The sequence below is a fragment of the Glycine max genome, chromosome 3, assembly GCF_000004515.6.
Source record: "Glycine max cultivar Williams 82 chromosome 3, Glycine_max_v4.0, whole genome shotgun sequence".
NCBI lineage: Eukaryota > Viridiplantae > Streptophyta > Magnoliopsida > Fabales > Fabaceae > Glycine > Glycine max.
This window is the reverse complement of record NC_016090.4, coordinates 23,039,074-23,045,073: the sequence shown is the minus strand read 5'-3', so window position 1 is coordinate 23,045,073 and position 6,000 is coordinate 23,039,074.

Genomic DNA, 6,000 nt, shown 5'->3' with positions numbered 1-6,000 from the left:
AGTCTTATTCTAAAGTAATAACCAAGCTAAAATAAATGTAACTAAGAAAACTATGTCTTCAAGTCTCTTTAAACTCAACAACTTTTTTCTCGTACACTAAAAATAACACTTATAATGAGATGATATTCCCAGTGAATAACACTAATTATATATACATATATAATGAGATGATTATATATGTATATATATATATATATATACACACACACACATTCCAATAAAAATCATATTAAAACAATCACAATTCATGTCATTCTAAAAAAATAAAATATTTAAATAAATAGCAACACCTCATCCTATCCAAATAAATATAACAAACACAACTTAATGATTCTCAGAATCATAGGACTTAATTCTTTGGTTCTCGGAACCTATGTAGATCTCATATTCTTTAAAGGGTCTATGAGTTAATATTTCATGCAATGACGTTCCACTGGCTTCCTCATCATAGATGGAGATATCCAAAATCTCTTTCCCATCCCAGATGGGGGTATCTATAAATAAATATCATTCTCATCACAGATGGAGATATTTAACATTATAATCTCATAATAAAATGTACATCATCATCCATTCCCAAAAGGCGATGATCAACTCACAAAATTACAAGAATACCATTCTGAAAAATACTACCAACAAATTCCCTAATTCCGTGCATCCAATAATAATTCTCAAAATCACACCACAATAATAATAGAATCAACTAATAATAACAATTATATAAGTAATATAATAACTAAGGCATATAATATTTATAATGGCTAGAACATAACACACATACGTATCAATTGGTCATGACCCTAAAGGTTAAATTATAAATTTATTAATTCAATGATAAAGCCCTCTAGATAATGTCATATATATATATATATATATATATATATATATATATATATATATATATATATATAAAGAAAATGCATTCTCAAGAATTCATACCGTGGAGGTTTAGAAAAAAGTTATTTTACTCACTTCTTGAAACAAGAAATTCGTGCTCTTCGTTATTCTTCTTCTCGTCTACCAATTGCATTGTAAGAATTTTCTTACTTTCTTTCTTTTTCTCAATCCTTGAACAACCCTCTAATACTAGGAGAGACCGTTTATGTGTGTGATTCTAAGAGAAGGAACTGCGTACCCTTATATAATAATTGAATGTAATTAATTTGAAATTTGTTTAACCCATCTTTCTTTATCTTTTATTGATATTATCTTAAATTATAATTATGTTTAACCAATCTAATATATTATTATATTAACGTCTTTTCAAAATAAAAAAAATAACAATCTAACATTTTAAAATAATTTAATCCATCTTTTCTTTTACTAAAAGATATATCTAGTTATATTTATCTAAATAATTATTGGATTATTTTTAGAATGTTGTTACAATCTACACGTCATGTTCTAAGATTCCATGTTCTTGTAGGTAGTTCTTTGAATTACTAAAGTGGCTAACACATTAACAGATCAAAAGCAATGGATAAAGGTAATCAAAGACAGAAGTGGTTAAGATTTGGCATCACATTTACAAACTAGTTCCTCTGGGCATTAATAACCCAACAATATTGAGCTCTCGCTCCCAGTTCGAGGCAAAGAGTCTCACCTAAAAACTAATAAAAGTCAAAGTGGGTTTGAATGTGGGAACTCTTGAATAAAAGACTCCAAGATTGAAGAGAGAAAAATGTTATTCACAAAAATATGACTGTGACTTACACATGGCAATTGATCGATGGTTAAAGCTAACTACCCAAAGTATAATATAATTAGCCAAAGTAACTTATTAACACGAATATATGCAATAGCCCTCGAGATGGAAGGAACCAACATGATACTATGAAACAGATAAAGTCAAAGCTAACTAATTAACTTGAAAAGGAAGTTTTTATGTATGAATTTGTAATAGTGACATAGTAATGATTTGGATTGAACATGTTACTAGCTAGATGTCTTCGTCGTCGGAGGGCGGAGAAGGATCAAGACGTGCAACATCCTTAGCCCACTGGAGTTTCTCAACTTGTGCCTCTTCGTCGTCTTCACTTTCTTCTTCATTAAATTGGGCGTTGGAATTGGATGATGTGACAATAGTGAGGTACACAGAAGAAGAAGAAGATGATGATGATTTGGCTTTGAGAGCCTCGAATCTGGCAGAGATATCGTCTTGAGGTTGAGGAGGAAGATTTGATTAAGATTATCAAAATTTGATTTTTTTTTTATTTTCACAATTTATAGTTCCTTTTAGGATAAATAGTCACTTTTGTCCCTAAATGTGTAATTCGCACACAAATACATTCCTGAAAGATGAAAATACAAAATTTAATCTCAAAAAGTGTAAAAAGTGGGATAACTATATACGACTGTTAACTTTCGTCCATCACTATTAATAAAATAGCCCACGTGGCACAGGTGGACAAATTTGTCACTGAAATGATTGTCAAGTGACCATCTCTAATTGCTACCATAGGGACATATTTGTCATATAATATTTTTTTTATTTTTCGTCTTTCTACTCCGCTCACAAATGTGTCCCTAGAAGATGAAAATACAAAATTTAGTCTCTAAAAATATAAAAAGGACGACAAATATATCCGGACATTAATAGTAGATTGTGACTAATTATTATAATTTGAAAAATTTATAATGATTGCTACAAAATTTTGGGAGAGCCATATCAAACTGGTAAGTGTTTGTGTTCTGTTATATAATTTTTAAGCTATCAACACACCAAAAAAAAAATTAATGTAAAACGATAAAAAAAATCATTGTTTCTATTTAATCAAACACTATTTATTTAATTATTTTTTTTTATAAATTTTTCATAATAAAATATGAATGTCTATTAGTATATGCAATAAAATCAAATTACAAATTATAATAAAAGTTTGTTGATTTTTAAATTAATTTTTTTAAATCATATATATTGGTTCAAGTGGCCTCGGAATAATTAAGAATGGAAGGTTGAATTAATTATGAACGTGTCTTGACTAATTAAAAATTTATCATTCTTAATGTTACTAGATTCAATTAGGTTTTACTACTAAGTTATGAGAAAGTAAAGAACACAAACAATAACTTAGACAAAAGTAAAGCGGAAATAAGAAGTACACAGCGGAAAGATAAAGAGTGTAGGGAAGAAGAAGACAAACACAAGATTTATACTAGTTTGGCTACAACCTGTGTCTAAGTTTAGTTCCCAAGCAACCACCGGTTCTTGAGATTTCCAATAACCTTGTAAAATCCTTTACAAGCAAAGATCCACAAGGGATGTACCCTCCCTTGTTCTCTTTGAACAACCAAGTAGATGTACCCTCCACTTGAACTGATCCACAAGAGATGTACCCTCTCTTGTTCTCAGTATAACAACCCAAGTAGATGTACCATCTATCTATACCACAAAGGATGTACCCTCCAATGTGTTAAGACAAAGAATTCTTAGGCGGTTAGTCCCTTGAATCTTTGTAAGGGGAAACAAAAGATATCTCAGGCGGTTAGTCCTTTGAAATCTTTTTTTAAAGGGAAGAGGAAGAATCAAAAGAATTCTCAGGCGGTTAGTCCTTTGAATCTTTTGGCAAGAGGGAGAAGGAAGAAACAAAAGAATTCTCAGGCGGTTAGTCCTTTGAATCTTTTGGCAAGAGGGAAAAGAAAGAAAAGATAGCACACTTTTGTTTTCTGCAGAATTTCCACTTGCAGAAAAACAAAGTTTTGAAAACAAAGTTTAGAAAGATTTTTGGCAAAGAAAAAAGCAATGAGCAATGATTAGAGAAAGATTGTGAAAAAGGATTGTTTGGAAGGATATCATATATATTTTGAACATGTGCCAAAGTCATGTTTTTATAGACTCTTCATGTCTGGTCAAAGAAACCATTGGAAGAGTTATGACTTTTGAGAAAATCATGTTAAGAGTTATAACTCTTAACTTTTTCTTTAAAACTATTCACTGTTAATCGATTACCACAAAGGTGTAATTGATTACACAATATATTTTATGAAAAGTTGTGACTCTTCACAATTGGATTTGAATTCCAACGTTCAGATTCACTTATAATTGATTACTAATATAGTGTAATCGATTACACTATTTGAAAATCATTTTGGAACGTTATAAATCATTTGAAAACATTTTGAAAACCAAACTTGATAACTGGTAATCGATTACTGATAACTGGTAATCGATTACCAGAGAGTAATCACTCTGGTAACTTAGAAAATTTGAGAAAATTCTTTTGTAAAACAAAACCGCGCTATTTGGTTTTTGAAAAATTCTTTTAATACTTATCCTATATGAAGTCTTGACTTGTTGCTTCTTGATTTCTTCTCTTGAATCTTGAATCTTGGATTGGATTCTTGATGCTTGATCATGAAGTCTTGAATCAATCACTTGGACTTTTGATATCATCAAAATTGTTTGGTTTATCATCACGAAGCTTGCTTCTACAACATACAATTATTTTTTATTGACTGGTCATTTAAAAAATCAAAACCTTTAAAAAATCATTCCAAAAGAGGTGAGTTTTTTTACAAATTAAAAGTGTCATTACAATTGTAATTTTCCCTAAAAAGTGTTCATGGATCTAATTTAACTATAATATTTTACAATAAGTATTTTTTTACTTGAACCTTTCATGAAGCATGGGAGTACAAAATAATTATTTGCGAGTTTCTAAAACAAGTATTCTTTTTTCTTTTAGACTCAATTTAATTTACAAGTTTTTATCATTAATTTAAAATTAATAAAGCAAATACAAAAATAATTATTTATTATATTTTTTCTTATTTGAATTTTTTTCTTTCACCTTAATTGCATGATCTAAATTTTAGTTAGCAATCAAATCAAAATTTTTAATGTACACTAACTTTTGTTTGTTACTTGAGATGAGTTAAGTTAAAAAAAATATTAAATTACTAATTTGATCCTTTTGTCGCAATCATTATAAATTTTTCCAAATTATAATAACTAGTTACAATATATTATTAACGCTAGAATATATTTGTCGCACTTTTTACATTTTTGGAGACTAAATTTTGTATTTTCATCTTTTAAGGACGCATTTGTCAGCAGAGTGGGAAGACGAAAAGTAAAAAAAAAATATTATATGACAAATATGTCTCTATGCTAGCAATTAGAGATGACCACGTTACTAATCATTTCAGTGACAAATTTGTCCCTCTGTGTCTCCTAGGCTATTTTATTAAATGTGACGGACGGAAGTTAACGACCAGATATATTTGTCGCACTTATTACACTTTTGGAGACTAAATATTGTATTTTCATCTTTCAGGGATGCATTTGTTAGCGAATTACACATTCAGGGACAAAAGTGACTATTTACCCTTCTTTTTATTTGAAATTTATAATTTGAGTGTGAGGTTTTTACTTTTGAGTATAAATTAATAATAATATGATTAGAATTTAATTTAATTTTAATGAAGATTTTATCACTATGCTTCCCACGAGAAGATGATTTTTTCACTTCTTTGCATGGTTATTCTTGAATCAAAGTAGGCAATGACATAATTACAAAACAGAAAAAAAGTAGGCATTGAAAATTTCGAAACATAACCAAGAAATGTGTTAATGTTACCTATAATCATGCTTTCGTGTCAAACTGCTTTCATCTCTTTCTCCATATACACTAGTGTTCCTGGCCAAGCGATAGATTGAAAATTACTTTCTTTATTACCTAGTAAACTTTAACTTCTCTCATGCAATTGTACCATTACAACAAAGAAAATTTCATTACCTTAGTAATTCAAGAAGTTAACAAGATGCAGGCCTTTGATGGCTCATTTTCTTGTGCTAAAGTCTAATGATTTTTCATCATCTTATAATTAATGAAGTTACTGAATAACAAGACACAGGTTTTTATTATTATGTAAGATAAATAATAAATAATATAACAAGAACGACATAATTTATATGAATTTAAAACACCAATAACATTATTTATTTGTTGAAGATGTGATTGGATGTATTAGAATTGTTTGCGTTACACAAATCCTTGA